We start from the raw sequence: 21,343 nt of genomic DNA on the forward strand, positions 1-21,343 counted from the left end.
AATTTCAGGGGTCCATCACCATCACCAAGAAAATTACATAGAGATCCTATAATACAATACAAATACAATACAAAGGACACAGCATCATCTATAATAACTAAGGTATCTTCAATCTGAGAATCCACCAAGCATTTAGATATAAATTTTAATTTACAATAAATACAATAATTTACAGTAAATAAAACAAAGAAAACAAGCTAAATGACATGTGAGAATTGAGAATTAACTGGACAGATTCAAAAGATCTGTAGCACATGACCCAGTCTCTGCTCCAATGTCTTTTAAAAAGGCAAGGAGGGTATAGCTATCCTTGATGTAAAGACTTAAGCATTCTATGGGACACCTGGGTGGCTCAGTGGTTGAGCGGCTGCCTTCGGCTCAGAGCATGATCCCAGAGTCCCGGGATTGAGTCCCCATATCAGGCTCCCTACCACGGAGCCTGCTTCTCCCTCTGCCTGTCTCTGTCTCTGTCTCTGTCTCTCATGAACAAATAATAAAATCTTCAAAAAATAAAAAGACTTAAGCGTTCTAACAGCCAAGTTCATAGGTACAGTACTATTCTGGATATTGCTCTGGACAAACCGGCCATAAAGAACACTTTTGAGCCAACCAGAGAAATTTGAATATGATCTGGGCATTAGGTGAGATGAAATTTTACTGACATGGAAAAGCAGACATTACTGACAAAAAAAAAAAGGTTTCAAGAGAGAATATACAGCATTATGCCATATTGGCATAATAATGCATATATATCCATATAAACATGTAGACGAAAAGATCACAAATAATCATCTATAGGTGGTGGAAATATATTTTTTTTCTCATTTTTGTCTTATATTTTCTGTTGCTGATACAATGCACCTGCACTATTTCTAAAACATTTTTTGAATTGTTTTATAATTATCTACAAGTCTATTTACTGTCATGACAAAATATTGTCTTGTCCCTCAGGACTTAAATTCAGCTCTGTATATAGTTTTAAAAAATGAATTTCTATCAAAATGCATATATGTATATACACATACACACACACATATAATGATAAAAGACCATGTAATTTTTGTCACTTTAAGAGTACATAAATTCACCCCTAACCTCAAAGGGTTCTTTTACTATAAAGGCTCTAAAACTCTTAGGATTATCATTTTTAACATTACAAATAATAGCTGTCATCTATTATTCTCACATGAGAAAGTAGTTCCACCTAAAAATGTAGCTCATTTCAAAGACCTATGTTCAATTACCAAAATGTTTTAGGTAGTATGTCCATTCATGAGAAAAAAAAAAAAAAGAAATTGGAGGTTCAAATTAAGCCTGTAGCACTGAAAGTGAATAATCTTTACCTTGTAACTCTGTCTTGGGAGCACCAACATATAGAAAATGAGAAATAACACTCAGGAAAAAAATGAGGCAACAGTAAACCCAAAGCAGCTGCTACCAATCCAGAATTCCTACCTAAGAAACTATGAATACATGTCAGTCAAGAATATAAACTGAAGTCACCCAAGTTTTTTTTTCTGAGAAATACAACAGAGAAATTTTTTATTCAAAGAAATAACAATTACTGCTACTAACAAACTTTCCAACTGAATCCTTCATTTCAGTGAAGATGCTAGTAAGATTTTAGCCTTGCAGAAAAGCACAGTAGTACAAAGCCCCTGGAAATGCAGTCATTTTAACTGGGACTAAACTCAAATGTAACTATTAGTTAGCACTATGAATGCTAACTAATAAAGTAAATGAGGTTGCAAAAGACTTAGTTAACTTACTTTAAAAAACCATAGGCCTATAACTATACATAAAAAGGGATGTTATGTTTCACACTCATTAAACTCACTTGGCCCCCTCTTCCACTCAATTAGTCAGACACAGAGCGAGCATTCTGTGCAAGGGGCACTGAGGGTAGAAGCCTAAGTAAGCAAAGACTACTGCACTGGAAGAGTTCCTACTCTATCAGGAGAGGCAGACACATGGAGGTGCAACAGTGCCACAGGCTCTCCTGAATATAAGACCAAGACATTTTAAGAGACAAAGAGAGAGGGATGAATCCTGCAGGGGCACAGATAAAGCTTCACAAAGTGGGTGATGTTAGATAATTCTTAAGAAGTCAGTCAGACATCAGCAGGACAGGAGAACGAACAAGAGCAGTTAGAACATTCCAGGCAGAGGACAGAAGAGGGATACGGAAATACATACAACATCTGGAACACACAAGCAGTCCAGCGCGACACACACACAAGGCTGTATGCAGAATGCAGGACGGAAGACTGGGCCTAGTTTTAAGGATGCTGTGCCAGGGAGTTTGATTTAACCAGACAGATAAAGAGCCAAAGGCCACAATCAGCCTGGGGGGGTCTCTACAGAGCAATAATCCAATCCTTCCTTTACACAGAACCTAGGCATTTGGTCTTTTTAAGATTTCATTGTTCACAGAGGCTCTCACCTTCCTTATTCATAGTTTGAGCTTTTACCCAAGACTTTAGCATCCATCATAAGTTAGAAGGACACAGAGAGCATGTGCCACTGTACAAGAAATACATTCCCATTTAATCTTAAAGATCCTACAGAGTTGATACTTCCATTTCATGAATGACAAAACTGAGGGTGAAAAAGACTGGGTAATTTGCACTAAGTTCCTCAGTGTTGAGGAACTTAGTACTGAGCTATGATTCAAACCAGTTAGGTACATAACCCAAAGCCCAGGCTTTTTATACCATGCTGCCTCATAAAAGGAGATGGAGATCTCTTTTATTTCCAAATCGATAATAAAAATATAAAAATTTTCAGAGGAAGCAGGTTCAAATGAAAGTGAATCTACTAATCAGATGTTAAAACTTAAAAACTTCTAAAAGACAATACAAAACTCCACTGGCTTTTCCAGAACTGATGTCAGCAAATAATAAGCACTGAATTTTGAGACAAATATTTGTTATGCCAAGAATTATACCAATAAACACCTAATATATGATTTTTTTGCTTCCCAATGTTAAAAATTTCTGATATGCTTTTTTTAGACAATGTAAACCAAATAAAAACTGAGAAAAAAATATATATATACAAGATTTCTAATACAGAATAGCCTTAACCTGCACTTACTGGATATACTTTTGAATAACAAGTAGAGGGCTTCATATGAAATTCTCCTCTAATAACTTATAAATGCTGAGCATAAAAAATTAGAATAACTAGGTCACTGAAGGAAGCTGAATATTTTTGCCATCTAGTGATCTACTTGCAGGCAATGTGGCACCATAGTTAAGAACATACGCTCTAGAGCCAAGCTGCCTGGACTTGACCTCCAGCTTCATGTATTAAAAAATCTTTTCCAAGTTTACCTGTCTTCAGTTCTCTGTGTAAGATGGGACGGCTCAAAGTACACAGGGTTGTTTATAAGGATTAAGCGCATCAATATATGGAAAACAACTAGAACATAGTGACAGCTGTCCATCAATTGAACAAATGGTACAGACCCAGACTGTAAGGGCTCACCATAACTATTTGGTTTTTTTTTTCCAATGACACTGACTTACTATTGAGTAACCAACCTAATCCTTCTAAAGAGCATCAAAGCCTAACAGAAACCTTAACTGTGTGAAATCTTAACTCTAGCAACCTGCCTTTTAAGTATTTAAATTAAGAACAAATGTAAAATATTCCCAAATTTCCCAAAGGAAAAAAAGGTCTTCTTTCCCCACATTATCAGTGGCTACATGCAATAAGTGGAGAGGTAAAAGAAATGCGTGTATGTGCACATGTGGTACTTCTTGTCATGCCTAAGGTGGATGGCCACCATTGCTACAGATCTGGAGATGAGATACATGACGTAACAGCAGTCTTCTTTCGCCTCACCTTTGACCAAACATGTCCAATTTGTTTTAATTAAGGCAAAATTTACATACAAGATCTTAAGTGATTCATTGATGAGTTTTGATAATCGTTCATATCATGTTGGACAGTCTTGATTTAAGTGCTACAACAATCCCATCTCACACCACAGAATACTGTAGACTGAAAGAAAAAAAAATGGTAATTCAGTTCTAAAGCCAGTCCACAGAAGTCAATTTCACCAATAATATAACTGACATATTATAAAATAATGTGGCTACTATAGGAGATAAGTAAATTTTTGGCTATTCTAAGCACCCAATCATGACTTAAAACACTAGAAAGTATATTCTAAGTTACATCTAATTAACAAAATACCTTTAGAAAAAAACATGTGAGCTGAGAATTCAATCTACCTTGTCTTAAAATTTTACTTGAACCTAAATTAACGTGGTTTATGTTACAAATTTAACTAGAATTTTCAAACAGAGGATAACAAAAAATAGCTTGTTAAGCCTTATTTGAGAAATGTGTTTCTGAATATAGACTGAATGAATCTTATTTAAATTATGGAAAATTAAGCAGTTCTGAAGTTTCTTTGTAGTACTACTCAATATGATATACTTATCCCCAAACAACTTCTACACTACGATACCAGTATACAGTACTAGTATTCAAATCAGTAACACTTTTTTCTTGCCATGATTTTCAAGAAAAATTATATCCACAGATCAAATAGATTCTTTAAACTCTAGTTAGCTGGAAGTTAACAATATGAAGCCGTAACATACATGGAGCATGAATGGCAAATAGAAAGGGACATACAGATTTACTGAGGTAGTGACCAAAAAGCATCAAAAGCCAATCTGAAGTCACCTGGCTCACGAGAGGAATGAACACTGAGCTTATCCGGCAGCAAGAGTGAAGGAATAAAGTCAGACTAATGAAGGAAGACACGGAAGATGAAAAGCAAGTTAGCAAATACCAGGACTTCACCATTTAATTCTATTTTCCAGGAATTTCTGGAGGTTTTCCCCTGCTTTCTGTCAGGGCTATCAACCAACAGATACTCAAGGATCAGGTGAGAGGAAAAATAATTCAGCCACTGATTCATAAGCTACATCAGGTCTACATTTTTTTCCCGAAATTTTTTAAGAAGTTTAAATTTAACAAATAGTTTCCATGCATGTCACAGCTATATCCTTAGTGTCTTTACTAATCAAATTATGCTTTAAATAATTGCCACACTCACAGACTTCTGTCAGAGTCTCATCTAATGAAACATTTTATATTTCTTACTAGATTTTATTTTTCCCTATTAAATGTGTAAAATGTTTGTATCTGGTTTCTAAATTAAAGATTCATATTGGTAGGAAAGCAGAAATAGGAGTTCCCTGAATTTTCCAGTTGATGAGGTGCTAATTGCTCATTATTTGAGAACAATTTGTCCTAACATATAAAGCATATAATCATTCCTGTAAAGAGCAAATTAATAAAGCCTAAAATCTTATTTTCTAAAATGAAATGGGTGCCAAAACTTGAACTACAGATATATTAACAGAAAGAATGCTCGAAAAATGGGGATTTTAAGAATAAAGAAGTATTGGTCAGAAACACGACAGGACACAGGAATATTTAAATATTTTCTAGGTGTCAGGCCTTGCACTAAAATACGTAATGCGTAATGTCATTTAATATAGAAGACCAGAGTTCCATTTTCCCCTTTCAACTTAAAAGCCTATGGACTGCTGGTAAGTTACTAAATCTCTGGGCCTCAAATATTTTTGTTTCTTCTTTCTGCAAAAATAATGATCCTAACAGCTGCTCTAACTTCTTCACTGGTTGTTTCAAGGATCATATGAGATATATGGACATTATCTTCAATTCCATAAACTGCAAAGAGCTCTACTATCGTAATAAGTTGTTATTATTTGAGGTTGCATGAGAGATGCAACCTAGAAATGCCCTGTTATTTAATTTTAGTTTAAATGTCTCATTACAAAGCAACTTAATATGATGTTTTTATAAACAAACTAGAAAAGAATTCCAATATATTCACTTAAATTCACGTTAGCATAAATTTTAGGTTCCTTTTAACACTTCTAAAATAACTGCCCACAGTGCCAAACCAGAAAGGAAACTGACTGCCAAATAATTTATGAGCTCTACTGGAGCTTTCTACTCCTCCAAACAATTAGGAGCTCACAACTTTCTCTCAAATTGTTACATTATACCAACTTGCCTTGACAGAAAAGTTTACCCATATTTTTGCTTTAAAATGAAGTTTAGATCTCACTTCCTAGAGGTCGTCTTCTTTTTAAATTTATTTTTTATTTATTTATTTTTTTAAACTTAGGCTCCATGCCCAGTGTGGGGCCTAACTCACGACCCTGAGTTTAAGGGTCCCATGCTCTACCAACCCAGTCAGCCAGGTACCCTTAGATCTCATTTTCTAAAGGAAAATCTCACATTCTTCAAAGGTAACATCAAGAATTGCTAGTGGGGATCCCTGGGTGGCGCAGCGGTTTGGCGCCTGCCTTTGGCCCAGGGCGCGATCCTGGAGACCCGGGATCGAATCCCACGTCGGGCTCCCGGTGCATGGAGCCTGCTTCTCCCTCTGCCTGTGTCTCTGCCTTTCTCTCTCTCTCTCTGTGACTATCATAAATAAAAAATAAATGAATGAATGAAAGAAAAGAAAGAAAGAAAGAAAGAAAGAAAGAAAGAAAGAAAGAAAGAAAGAAAGAAAGAAAGAAAGAAAGAAAGAATTGCTAGTAATTCTTCTACTTAGTAGCAATACTATAAATTGGTTAATTTGGCAAGAAATCTGCAATCTGTATCAAAGAGCTATGAAACGGTTTTACTTTTTATTCCAAAAACTCCACTCTAATAATGTACTCTAAGAATAACAAAGTAAACTATTCAAAGATAGTCACAACCAGTGCTGTTTATAAAGGGAGAAAATGGAAATACTCCTAATACAGTACAGTAAGCAAAGCATGGTATCTAGCTCGATGAGATATTAACTATCCAGCTTTAAAAATGACGACTACCCACGGACAGATAAAAATTAAACCGTGAACAAATACCTAAGTATGTAATTATGAGTATACATACATTAACAAAAAGGGAAAGATAATTTCCAGTAAGAAACACCTGACATAGAATTAACTTTTTTTCTATTGTTTAAATGGAAGATTACGCAGTTTTAAACAAATACTTTTTAAAGGAACAATCAAGGCCTTCTGAACTTGATTTAAATTTAAGCAAATTAGAACCACATAAAAGTACCTTATCAGGTCACTGATAATGCTAGCAATACTCTAAAATCCAAAGTACAATATTTTTCATATATCAGCTGAGAGATTATTCCCCTCAACAAACTTAATCAAATTTTCTTCAGAGCTGTTATGAAATAATGCATCTACAACTGTGCAGACCTACATCTGTGAACCTCTAAAAATTTAAGTTGCCCAACTAACTGGTTTTAACTAGCATAAGAAACAATTACCTTCTTCCTAGGTCTCTGGATGAATACGATAAGGCTGATTTCCTGTTTCAGAACTCTGCTGCTGTTAAAATACACACAAACACACACACACACGCACACGCACACGCACACCCCACCCCCTCTGGTTTTTGTTCAAGACTGATTCCCAATGACAAATCAAATATGGTTGTAACTTACAGAACTTTCAGAAAGATCGTCAGTTCAACGTGCATTAGACATACTTGTCAGCATTATATACCTAAACTAAGCCAAATGCTTATTCTCATTTTCTACAGCAAAATCATAATAAAATATATTAAAAAATCAGAAAAGTTAAAATTTTAACACTGATCCAGCATTACTATAAAGTACATAGGAGTATCTTTTATGCTCTGATCTTCAGTGTAGGGTTTATGTTACTTCTGTAATTCATTCCATTATAAAAGCCATGCTTTTTATCATTTTACCAGAGACAACTATCTAAAACACTAGGTTTTGGCTGCTCTGTAAGGCCATTAACTTTTACAGAAAAAAAGACACTCAAACAGGTAAGACACAGAAGATGACAAGGTATGTGTCAACAGTTTGAAACAAAGGCCTAATAATATTTAGTGCGAATTCACTCAATATTAGTAAAATGCACAAAAAAAAAAAGATTCCAATATTTCCAACTGTACTGATCTTTTAGATGCAACCACGCGCTAAGTCAAAAACTACTACACACATACGGTACTAAGAAAAAAAAAGTCCTAATACAAAAATGTGTCTCCAACAAATGGGTTTTCATTTTCCTACTAATTTAAACTAAAACTGTAAATCTTTAAAATTTACTTCTAACAGGGATCCCTGGGTGGCTCAGCAGTTTGGCGCCTGCCTTTGGCCCAGCACGTGATCCTGGAGTCCCAGGATCGAGTCCCACGTCAGGCTCCCGGCATGGAGCCTGCTTCTCCCTCCTCCTGTGTCTCTGCCTCTCTCTATATATATATCTATCATAAATAAATAAATAAATAAATAAATAAATAAATAAATAAATAGATAAACAGATAGATAGATAGATAAACAGATAAATAGATAGATAAATAGATAAATAAATAGATAAATAAATAGATAAATAAGTAAAATCTTTTTAAAAAATTAAAAAAAAATTACTTCTAACAATAAAATTTACCTTTCAATGAAAGCACTGCTAATTCCAACCATTTTAAATGCAGAAAAGCTCCAAACAAGTGTGTGCTAGACTGATTCCTTTTATATTTGGCTCTAATATAATAAAATCCAGTCTCTTTATTTTATATCTAAGCCAGGAAATCATTTAGAAATGACTTGCTTTTTTCTTTTTTTTCCAACTGGCAAAAATAGTTTTGCCTAACTGCTGTATTTTAATCCTGGATAAGAATATAAAACTAGAAATACATGTCTATTTTAAAATATGAAGGCACACATATTGGCATTTACTATATTAGTAAGAATCATATTAATGATTTTAAGATAATTGCCTTCTTCTAATATTGAAAAATATGATTCATATTCCCACTGAGGGTATTTTTAATCATTGTATCAACTTTATAATCATTTGAATAATGGATTATCAAAAAAAACGCTGAAATTACATTTACTAAAATACTAGTCAAAATTCATATTTAAAATTTTAATGCTATGAAATTTTTAAGTATGTTTAAAAATACAGGAGCAAGTCTACATTGCTTGGCTTGAAAAGGTTATACCTTTAATTTTAGTCAGCTACCCATAAATGCTTGTTCCTGAAGTAATACCATTTTAGTATAAATCCAATTGTAATAATTGGGGGAAAAAAGGAAGTTAGTTGTAGAATCTTCATATGCAAAGGAGAATATACTAAACATCTTGGAAAACAAGCTGAAACATGAAAGATAAAACTAAGCAGCCAACTCTGTCAACCAGTAAAACTTTCTAAAAACATGAAGTTCAACATATAAGAAAAACAAAAACACCAACAGTGAGATGGAGGGACAGAAATGAAAGCAAGGGAAAGGAGCTCTTAACACTTCACACCCTTTATATATGATTAGGTAAACAAAACAGGTAAAGAAAGACTTTTAGTATTTGGATAAAGGTCTCACCTACATATGTGCCACCTCACTTAATGTGAGAAAGATAATTTATGTACACATCTGTCTGTCCAAAAAGGCACCATTCTTTCCATGACCTACAGTTCAGACCTGAACAAATTCTGTAAAGTGATGCTAGTAAAACAATCTACTTTCATCAGATATGAATTTGAAATTGGCAAGATGTTTCTTACACAAAAAAATAGAGGCCCTAAACACAAAGTTGGATGTGACAACATAAATACAAAATCATATCTAAACTGAAATACTATACCTGGTCATAATAATCATTTGGCATGATGACAAACTCTCAATAAAAAACAAAGTCAATGTAATAAATAAAAGTATATGATAACTAATCAGACCCTATTAAACCCAAAATGCAATTTTGGGTTTGTACCTGGCAAGACCCTTTCAGGGGTTTGTGAAAAGGAATTAAACAAAAACAAAAACACAAAAACAACTTACATAGTGGCTCAAAATGAAAAAGCAAAATTTTAAATGGGGAAACTCATGTTCTAGCAGAAAGATAAGAATTGAGTTATACAAGAAAGCAGAGGGCCTGAAAAATATTTAAACCAAACTTTTAAGGGATACATATTAAATCAGTTCCCTGATGAAGTTCTGTAATAATGAATTCTTATGTATCAACTGCTAGGAAAACTGGAGTTTAAAACATACCAAAATCTCATATAATAGCTCAAGTTGAAACATGATGTTTCCACTTAAATATCCAAATAATCTTGTAAAACTAAATGACTAAAAGCCAGGCTTCCATTACATAAGCTTTAGTTCTCAACCCTATCTTTGCATTTTTAGTAGAAAAATATAAACACTGGCATAACCACTAAGTTTTGTTTTTGCAAAAGCTTAAAATCTGATATTAGTCTTTAAAGACTGTAATTAATAGATGATTCCAAAACACAGAAATGTCAAAACCACTTATATCACTAGATTATCTTAACTTTTTCCTATATCTGAGTAACAGATGGCAAGCCTTAGTTCTTGGACACTACACAATAATCACAATCTGTGTGACCTTTTCAGTATTAAAAAGATTCCAAATAGCCTTAATATCCAGCACCTTAGTGTATTTTACAGTATTACCTATAATCCTAATTACAGTGAATAGAAACTAGATATTCAAAACTACATCATACTTTCTCGATGTACTGGTATATTTATTTTACATAAATTTCCTACAAGTAGTCCCTGAAAACTATCCAGATGTCAGATTGCTTCTTCAGTTTTCAAAAAACATACATGCATATATTCACAAAGTATTTTTATCATTACTTTGTTTTCATTAGCACCAAAAAGGTATATACCACACCTAGATAAAAATTTCCTTATGTTTTAGTATTGAAACAACGTGATCTCACTTAGAAAATTGTTACTCTAGCAACTAATTTTGTTTAAAAAAAAGAAGAAAAAAAAAGAATTTGTTTCTTCCTCAATATTTCTAAGTACATGAATTAATACATTTGCTAAGAAAAATCATTTAGCTAATAAGGTTAAAGTATCTCCCTATTTTAATATCTGGGCACTTTAAAATCTGACACTAACAAATGCCAAGTTTTGATTACAAGTGCACAGCAAACATTCATCAATAAATATCACCAATTACTGAGGCAACTTATGCAAATATAAACTGTATCATTCAAAATATGCTCCAGCAAACAGTATCATCATGACAGCCATACCCTTTCTGATTAAAGACAGGAAAGTGACAGAGTTGTATTGACTTTGGTATAAAATGATGTGATGGTTTATTCAAAAATTACTTGTATATCCACTTTAATGTCAATACAATTTAATATTCCTACAATAGGAAAAGGTAAGTTTTATTTTGTCTTAAATAAATAAAATATGCTTAGATTTTAAATATGGAATAGCTTTCCTAGAAATAACTAAGGGGAAAAAAGTTTCAGGAGTCCAACATTTCAGCTTTGTGCGTAACAAATTATGATTCTGTGAATCAAAATCATGAAAATCTTTCCTAATATTCAGGTCATCTTAAATCCACTCTAAAGAAAAATCAGAATATAACAGAAAAAATATTAGCCAAATACTGGGAAAAAGTCTAATGTGTAACAACAGGGAAACAAATATTTCTGACAACTTCACCATTTAAAATAATTACGGCAGCTATGAGGGGCTCTGGAAACTGTTTAAAAATCCACACACCTTTTAAATCCACAACGACGAACTACATTTTAAAGTAGATGCATACAAACAAAACTAGAAGCCAGTACAGAAACATGAAGTTTCGGAGAAGTAGGGCAATAGGCACTTTTTGAAAATTCTCCTCAGTTTTATTTTTATAAGACACATTTTTTTCTAAAGTATAGCAAGCAAACGAAGTTTATTATTCATATACTGAAATAAATACCATAAGCCTTACTCAATTAAATTACAGCAATAAATGCCATCTGTTTTTCTTAACAAATTTGAAGCTATCATATAATTAGCAGTCCTGGTTTTAAAATATTTATCAGTATCTCTGGATATCTCCTGCAATTTCCAAAAGAAATCACAACACTCAGTCAAAACTTAAATTTCTTAAGAATTTTTAAAACAGGCCTGACATTTTACTCTGCTTGTGCAAAGTGAGAGGCAAAGCAAATTATAAAATCAAGCAAATAGAAAAAAAAAAGAAAATCACAGCAATCTACACCTAGAACACTTTTGTAATTACATTTGTCTGCCCTAAAAACAAAACAAATTCAGAATCCACAAAGCTGTTCCCCTGTCATTTTCTCATCTCTGAACTAATCTAAAGCTCCATCCTAATTTTTTCTAAAAACGTCACATTAATACAAGTTTTTAAATTAGATAATTAAAGCCTTTCGATTCAACAGGTTGACACAGTGAAGTTAGGGTGTAGAAAAGAATGTAACACATGCATCAGAGAACCTTAGAGTCAGCCCTAATTTCTTTATCTGGAAAGACATGAGAAGTTTGTATAGCTTGTCAGAAATTTGTCATTTTATATCAACACATATAACTACACCATACCTGACTGTATGCAGCTTTAGAATAAAGCAGCTTTAGAATAAAGTGTCAGACAAAAAAAAAAAAATGCATTAAACAACAAAAAAAACAAGTACATGGGGGGCAAAGCATCTCTTAACAGCTCAACAACTACATAATTAAAGGAAACTAGCTAAAGATTACTTTAAAAACTATTGGCAACATAAAAATGAAAAAAAAAAGGTTTTTTTGTTTTGTTTTTTTAAATAAAGCCTATCCATCCTATTAGAGCAGTTCTACATACCTCTTAAATAAATCTTACGGTGCATTACACTTACAAGTTTATTGAAAACATCTTCAGCCTTTTCTAAAAAAGGTTCAAAGCAACACTTTCACTACCAGCCAAATAACACATGAGCCTTCTTCAAATAAGCCTTTTTGGTTACCAGTGATACCCTTTGTGGACAAAGTTCCCATTTTAAAGAATATTCGCCTAGCAGCAGTGAGAAAACCTAGATGTTAAAAGCCTCACTCCATCATGTATTAGCAAATTGACCTTCTTAAAATACCACAGCCTAAGGGCAAAGGTAATGACTTTTATCAAACATTATACTTCTCTTACTTCAGATACTTTATACCTTTAAAGTAGAATTTCTCAACCTCACATTACTGGTAATTTGGGCCAGATAATTCTTTGTTGTGAGAGGGACTATACACTGTAGTAGGGTTGTATAGCAGTATCCCTAGGCTCTACCAACCAGAGGCCAAGAGCATCCTTCCCATATCCATCTCCCAGCTGTGACCACCAAAAGATGTCTCCAGACACTGCCAAAGGCCCAGACAAGGTGGGAGGAGGTCACTCCCAGTTGGCAACCAATATTCTGAAAACACAAACCTAAAAACTACCTACGAGGATCTTTACCACCATGACAGAGATGTGGAAAACAGGGTTCGATAACGTTAAGCAACATATCTTTTATTACACAATTGATAAGTGGCCGAGCAAGGAGTTAAGCTAGACTTTAGCTAACTGACTCCCAAGTCCATGCTCTATCTACTACATCACGCTGCTTTTCTAAACTTACTGTCTCATCTACATAATCAGAATAATATTTGCCATGTTGAGCTTTTTAGGATTTACAGATCAAATGAGATAATGTATGTATAAATTCTATCAACCTAAAGAAAATAACACATTAAGGATTTGTTTGATTGAAGATACCATAACACAATGGTTCAAAGAGTGTGATTCCCCAGGCCATCAGCATCGCTTGGGAACTTCTTAAAAATACAAATTCTCAGGCTCCAGCCCAGACCTAATGAATCACAAATTCTCAGGGTGGGACAAGTAATCTACAGTTTTACAAGCCCTCCAGGTTATTCTGACACCCTCTCAAATTTGAGAGCTACTGATATAATGGGGGAAAATACTGCACCAAGAGCCTAAAATCTCTACATCCTTCTTTGGACTCAATGTCTACTAGCCCTTAACAAACTACTGATTCTTACTGGAACTAGGATTCCTATACTACAAAATAATAATAACAATAATAAAAGATGGTAATACTTGCCAGGCTTTTTTCTTCTTTGCAAAACCAAATGAGCTAAAGATTAAGCAAAAACTTTATTAATTTAAAAAAAAAAAACACTAAACAAAGATAAGACACTGTTAGGATATATGCCAGCTAATTCTACTACATTAATTAAACAGAAAAAAAAAAAAACTCCTTCTGATTCAAGTCCTCATTTTTCTCTTACTTCATATTTCACGAATGATTGAGAATGTTAAATAAATTTTACATTGGCCAAATAAAGCCTGGCAAAACAGTTTTCACATTATGAGAGAGAAAAAAAAAAAAAAAAACAGGAAAAGCTCAAGCATTCCATTTGATCTCTAACAGACTCAGAGTAAAGTAATTCATATTTTAAAATTAACACGTTTTAAAAATAAACACCTAAAAATCAAGCTTAGTAACATCCCCCAAACTTCATTCTAAAAGTAGAAAAAAGTTTTTGATTCTCTTAATCTCCAATCAGTTCAGAATGACTAGAATATGCAAAACGCATACATTTTAAAGCAGAGTTGTTTGCAACTTTGGACATGTATGCTATATTATAAATCACTTCAAGAATACATGTGATTTAAGGAATATGTGATTCAAATCACAATGCACTTCCTAACACCTTTAGACATTCTTTTCTAAAGGTCAAAAGTATCAAATATATAAAATTGGCAGAATGCAATCCTTGCAATTAATAGTAAAGAACAAAACCTGGTATTTTAGCCTGAAAATCTACAAAAATCAAAGGAAATAAAATTCGAAACTATCCTAAAGAGTCTTAAAAATATTAAATCAACTCTAAGTTTTGGGTAGTGACATAAAGCAAAACATAGATGGCATGTGGCACAAGAGTTTCAGACAACTCAACTGTCCTCTAAGATGTCAAAATGTCCAATTCTACTATCAAGACTTAGACCAAAGATACAGCTAGTTTATATGATACATAATATATAAAAATCACATCATCAAATAGTCATAGATAATGAGACAGAGCACCATTCATTCTGCAACGCAAAACAAATAAGCAAAAAAACCTCATTGGAAAGCAAATGCTTTACTACTGATAGTATTGGGATACCAGCAAAGGAAAAAAAAAAAAAAAGAACCATCCCTATGCACACAAAATGACCTTTAGCAGGTAGGTCTCAAGCTTCTTCCATCCTTCCTCCCCTGGCGAGAATCAATGAAGAAGAAAAAAGGCCCCTTAGTTTTCTTCCCGTTTCCAAGGCCTAATATTATATTGATACTCTTGATCAAATGTGAAAATGTGATGCAATAATACAAAGGTTTAACACGAAATTAAAATTCCTAAATTATATGAATGCATTGTTGGATTACATTAAGTGTAAATTGTGCTGTAATAAATCTAACTTAGCACTCAAAGTTGCATGCCTCTCCCAACCAAAAATGAACTTAAAAAGAAATGCTCACACGCCTTTATGGGTAAACTGTGTACATTACTTCTGTATTCTACATTAAAAGTTTTTTTGAGAAGATTACCTTGTGAATAAAATATAGAAGTTGACCTATCTCTGACACTAAAAAAAAAAAAAAATTCATAACAAATTTATTTTAAAACGTCTACTTCATTATGCAATAATAACAGTAAGTTTTCATCTTACCTCAGTATCTCAAAGCAAACACTTTTTGATTAGCATGATTAACTTGCCTCTGGTCAACAGTATGAATGAACAGACCTTTATATTCCAATGTGATGAAACAATCAAGTCACAGACACCTACGACTTAGAACTCCTAAAGGAATACCCATATTTCAAAAAATACTCGTAATTTGGCCCAGTGAAAATTCTAACATGTCTAAAACTGAGGAAATTCAGTTACAATCACTGCTCTCATAAATGAAAATACAAATAATTTCTCCTATATGGGTAATCTGAAATTCTAATTCTTTTTTTTTCTTTTTTTTTTTTCTTTTTTATTTATGATAGTCACACAGAGAGAGAGAGAGAGGCAGAGACACAGGCAGAGAGAAAAGCAGGCCCCATGCACTGGGAACCCGACGTGGGATTCGATCCCGGGTCTCCAGGATCGCGCCCTGGGCCAAAGGCAGGCGCCAAACTGCTGCGCCACCCAGGGATCCCTGAAATTATAATTCTTAAGAGCAGCTGTTACCATGTAAGTATTTACAATGTGGCAGGTAGTATGCTAAGTGAATTACTCATATTATCTCCTTTATTCTTTAAGACAAATTTTACAGATGAAACAGTTTGAGAAAGGCTAAGCAACCTACCCAAAGTCACCCAGCTGCTATGCGGGAGAGCCAGGGTTCCAACACAGGCCAGTCTGGCTGGCTCCAGGACCTACACTACCACCCTAACATCTAAAATGAAACAATGTACACACAACGTGTAGATAAAATTAATGGTCAATATTTTAATGTAATTTAAAATAAATGTAACCTTATGTGAAAATGATAAAACAGTATCAACCAAAGTAGCCTCATTTTTTAGAAATATTACGAGTTTGCTAACTTTGTACCTACTTACACATCTACACAGAATATTCAAACATTTATGGCAGATCCACTGTCCATATCTGAAGTGATGACTATTGATGACAATCAAAGTGCATAACCACCTAAAATATGATACATCAACAGTCTTCCTTTCCACACCACGTGCACACTGTGTGCTGTCGGGTGTAGCAACACATATCCACTAGTCAGTATTCTCAGTACAACCAAGTGTATACCCTGACACCCTGAAGACGTCCACCTGCCTGTTAAATGCAAACTGCTGCAAATAAAGAGAATATGCCCTAACTATACTGAACTGAAATATCCCCTCTAAAACTAATTCACGCCTAAGTGATGTTTGTTCTTCTTATATTATTATGTTTCCCAACAGCCTTTATTCCAGCGCAAATTACTTGTAAAGAACCAGATTGCTAATACCTTTTCTGTAACCAGTGAAAAAAATTGCAAAAACTTAGAGGCTAGGTGAAGAGTCTAATCCAATATGCTAACTTTACCTTTCCTGACAAAGGAAACTATTGTCCATTAGTGGGTGCAGATATCCAGTGCTTAGAAAAGCAATCATATTGACAGACCACCCAGCAAAGAATGCATGTGGCAGTAAGTGGCCTTTATAAAACAATTAAGGATATCAGTTTGCTCAGCAAATCCTTACGAACTTAAGGTTATGCAGTCTAACCTCAACATCATTGACAGCTCTGATAGCAAATGCATTCATTTCAAAGCTACCAGACAGAAAGCCACTGTAAAACTGAATATTTACTGAAATCATTACTGACCCCTATCTCAGACGTTGATACAAATGTCTTAAGTCTCTCCATCCTTAGAACAAATTCTAACACATTTTCTCAAAGAATTCAGGTCACCAAAAGAATTCTCCAATGCTGACCTCACTTAAAATCAAAGTTTACCTAACAAAAACAGAGAGGGCGAAAAAAGGTAAGAGTGAGGTCTCTACAAAATAGAAATAGAACTTAAGAACTCATGGTCTCTAAAGGGGGAAAAAAAATGATATCAAAGAAATGTTTTACATGATAATTAATAACATAGCTTCTGGAAGCTAGATGCTTCCTTGTACCATGACCAAGCCCAAACATTCCAAGGAAGTGAGAAACTATCATATGCATGCACACTTCTGAATCTCTCTTTACAAATTCCATTTCACATACATTATTGTAGTATAAAAACATTTCCTACACATCTGTCTTCCTAAAAAGGCTGAGGTCAAAACTTTACAGTACAATGTTTACTGAGAGTGAATTAATGTTGAAACTTTGTGCACTGATTTTCCCATAATAAATATTCCTTCATTAAAAGTCACTGAAATGATTACTTAAGTGGCTTTATATTAAAAAGTACTAAGCTATCACCACACAAATAAACAGCAAATGGGGCAACTCTCAAAATGAGAACATGTGAAAATAAGAATTGGAGATTTCACTTCTAAAAACCAAGGAAATCTCGAACATTAAGAAGTTTGTGTATTTTATTTCAGCGGTTATTAGGAAAAAGCAGATACACTGTCCCACATAAAAACTAAAATATCTATAGCCGCCTTTCTCGTGTTAAAGTAAAATTCTAAAAGGTAAGGAACACCAATGCATCTTTTTCTATACTCTCTAAAAATAAATGTAAAACTACGGTGGTTATACCTCACCATATTTTATGACACTTATTCATCTATTATTCATTTAGTGTATGATAAGCAATGTAAATCTGTACTGATGGTTGTACTCCTGTGCAAACTTTTACAATGGACAGCAATAAAATTCCTTTTTCCTTATACAAAGTCATACAAACTGTAAATTATTCTTTTAGATGTGCTCTATTCTTGAACAATCTTTATGAAAATGAAGTTTTTGTAAACTGTTACACAGCGATCAGGATGCCCAGTCATGTTGCTCGGAAAAGAAATACAACTTAGCAGATACAAAACAGTGTAAAATAAAAACTGTGAATAGAATCTTAAAAAAACAAACAAAACAAAAAAACACCTCACAATACGGTCACTTCAGTAATCACTGATCTTAAAAGATAATATAGTTAACTTCCATAGTCACTGTTACCCTCTACAAGTTAAAAATACTCCCTATGGTTAATATTTGAAAAGACGCAAACTTATCAAGATGTAAAAATACATACAAACGGAGCCTAAAGTTCCCATGAAATCTAAAGACACTAAAATTTTTTTTACAGTCTAATGGTCACCACCATTTTCCAGACTAACAGTCAGATGTTAACAAATTATTTTTAGGACAACTCAATTTTGCAAATAATCGTCTTCAGTTTTCCTCTGAGAAATCACTACGTTCTTCATCTTTCTTATCAGATAGAAATGCTCCAATCACTACTCTCATAAGGGAACGTAACTTCTCACAGGCTAGCTGCTGAAACAGACACTACAACCTGCCAAAGTCCTCAATGGCCACCTTAATTTCCCCCCACAATACACAGAGAACACTAAAGCGAAACCAAGCAAACCAAAGTGCACTGGTGTTATCAAAATTATTGAAAGTCCAACTAACAACAAAAAAAAAAAAAAGAGCCCTTCACGGACTTTTTCCTAAATGATTTTTTTTTCATATCAATATTTGGCTCAATAAAACCACAACTCTAGAAATCAAGTGTTATTAGTCATTTGACGCAGCGTCTGACACTGCTTTCTATGCACACCCTAACTAAAAGTACTGTTCTAGTAACAGTCTTTAAAGTCACATAAATTTGGTATGGAGGTATGGAGGCACACACCTGTGAAGTCAAAGGTGAGCTGGCCAACCAGCTCAGGACTCCTGTGTTAAGAACCCTGCAGAACGATCTGAATCTTAAAGCCCTATTTTAGAGCAAATGGGTAACGTAAAAATAAACCTACTCTGAATGATAAAAGCAATCTACCAAACAGCATCCACAGACATTGGTTTTTGCACGGGGATTTTTCCTAAAAAGTCAAAGAAACGTGTAATCAATTTGTTCCTATACACCCAGACGGCTGTCAGTTCACACTAACGCTAGATTGCTTTTGAAATAAATTACAAATCAGAAGTTTTCCGGCAACTGGTCACTTTCTAGGCAAGCGGGTCAAGTTCAGCCTGACCAGTGTTGCAATCAATGCAGACTCCAAAACTTCTAAATATTCTTCTAATACATAATTTTTTAATTAACAGAAAACTTACGTTTTGTGTGCTAGAAAGCTCCTTCTTCGGTGACTTTTACCTTCATCTCAAAACAGACACTTGGGTAGAATTAGCTGTGCACGTTTATGTGCTGCTATGTAATCCAAAGGGAATATAGAAAAAAAAAAACCTCTTCAGATGTAAAGCATTTTCTTCAAAAACCAAATCCTCCCCACAGTGTTTAGCAGGACATATGGATCCTTCAGCGCCACTCCACCTTTAGGCAAAATGTTTACTGGTGTTGGCTAAAAACGAGCTTTATTAAGAATCCTCCAGTAACAACAGATGCAATCGCGTTTGAACTAAATACCGTCCACTGTCATAATTCACATCACCAAACTTCTGGCCTTAACAGAGGCCTTGTTAATAAGATGCTGCGGGCATCTCAGACCCACAAGTCAATTCTGTTTTCATGCCTTAGACACTGGCCTAAGCAGGAACGCTGAACGTCTGTGATACTTTCCATTCTGAAAAAAAAAAAAAAAAAAAAAAGGAGGACTCTCTGCCCCAACTCTTGATCAAAACCAGTTCATTATACCTGAAACTGCCAAGATCAATGCCTTTCAATAACCGCTATCTTTTCAGGTACAAAGGCCTAACTTTTAGGCAACCGAAACGATACTCCTGTGAAAAATTCTTGGGTTTCTATGTCATTCAACAACCTGAGTCAGTAAATTTAAGACACTGTGTGGAAAAACAGCTAACATACCTACACCATGCGAAGCTGGAGTGATCAGCTCTTGCCTGCGTTGCTGGTGATTAGCTGGTAAATTACACCTGACCTTACACCCGAGCCCGAGTGCAATTAACGGACATCACGAGGTGTCAGGAGTCCTGAAAGCTGGATGAGGTGAGCACCAGTTCTGGAGTCGCAGTGACACTTGTATTTCAAGGAAGAACTGAAGCTTCATGTCTGCAATCACGATTTGCTGCACACAATACCCCAGAACCCACACAACACGCTCCTCCGCAATCAAGAAGCAGTTAATCCCCATTCTGCTACGTGAGACAAGACCACTGAACATAAAATGCGGCTGAGCTGCAAAATCTCATGCCCTGTCCTGGATCACCCCATCAAGGAAAGGGGGGGGGGGGAGGCAAATTTCAGAAAGACCGAGCAGCAAGAGCGGCTTAGGACGTCTGTTACCTGTGACACTGTTGATCGCAAACTACACAACTTGGGAGAGGCAGTTCCAGGTTGTAATTCAACTCGGCTTGAACACATACGAACCTACTTTTTGTGCCCTCCAACGAACGCCCCGTGTGCTGACAACGATTCTGCTTCCAAAGTTATGCAAATCAGCTCACAACTCCCATTACAAATTAAAAAAAAAAAAGAGTCTATCAATGCAACCAACCCAGGAAACTAAATCACTGCGAGATTCTGATGCAATCTGCATACGTGCAACGCTAATTTTCATTTTAATCTAATCTATGCCGTCGATCTAGGGGCCTAAAGCCAAGATGTGACCGAAATGTGCTCGACCTCGGAGTCCGGGCGCCGCGTCCCCTCCGCGCGTTGGGCAGCCCGGGTTCCGGCTCCGGGGTCCGCCGACGGGGCACCGTGTCCTGCGGGAGCGGACAATGGCCCTTCGGAGGGGCCGGGCGCGCGCAGGGCCGGGACCCGCCGCTGCCCGACAGCCAGCCGCGGCCGGGGCGGAGGGGCCGGGGCGGAGGGGCCGGGGCCGGGGCCGGAGGCCGGGCCGGAGCCCCGAGGCCGAGGTCGGAGGCCGGGCCGGGGAGGCC

The 21,343-nt window shown here is 35.2% G+C and overlaps 1 protein-coding gene and 1 long non-coding RNA gene across 2 annotated transcripts in view; both read right to left on the reverse strand.

The window, feature by feature from the left end:
• PTEN (phosphatase and tensin homolog) overlaps positions 1-21,343 on the reverse strand; it is an 88,448-nt gene that overhangs the window by 66,826 nt on the left and 279 nt on the right. The window lies entirely within an intron of this gene.
• Positions 3,943-21,242, reverse strand: LOC129507557 (uncharacterized). Its single transcript, XR_008664032.1, has 3 exons — positions 20,307-21,242; positions 19,598-20,064; positions 3,943-4,008 (listed from the first exon to the last, which is right to left on the reverse strand). It is a non-coding gene; the product is annotated as an uncharacterized LOC129507557 (long non-coding RNA).

The sequence above is a fragment of the Nyctereutes procyonoides genome, unplaced genomic scaffold (assembly GCF_905146905.1).
Source record: "Nyctereutes procyonoides isolate TBG_1078 unplaced genomic scaffold, NYPRO_anot_genome, whole genome shotgun sequence".
Classification (NCBI taxonomy): domain Eukaryota; kingdom Metazoa; phylum Chordata; class Mammalia; order Carnivora; family Canidae; genus Nyctereutes; species Nyctereutes procyonoides.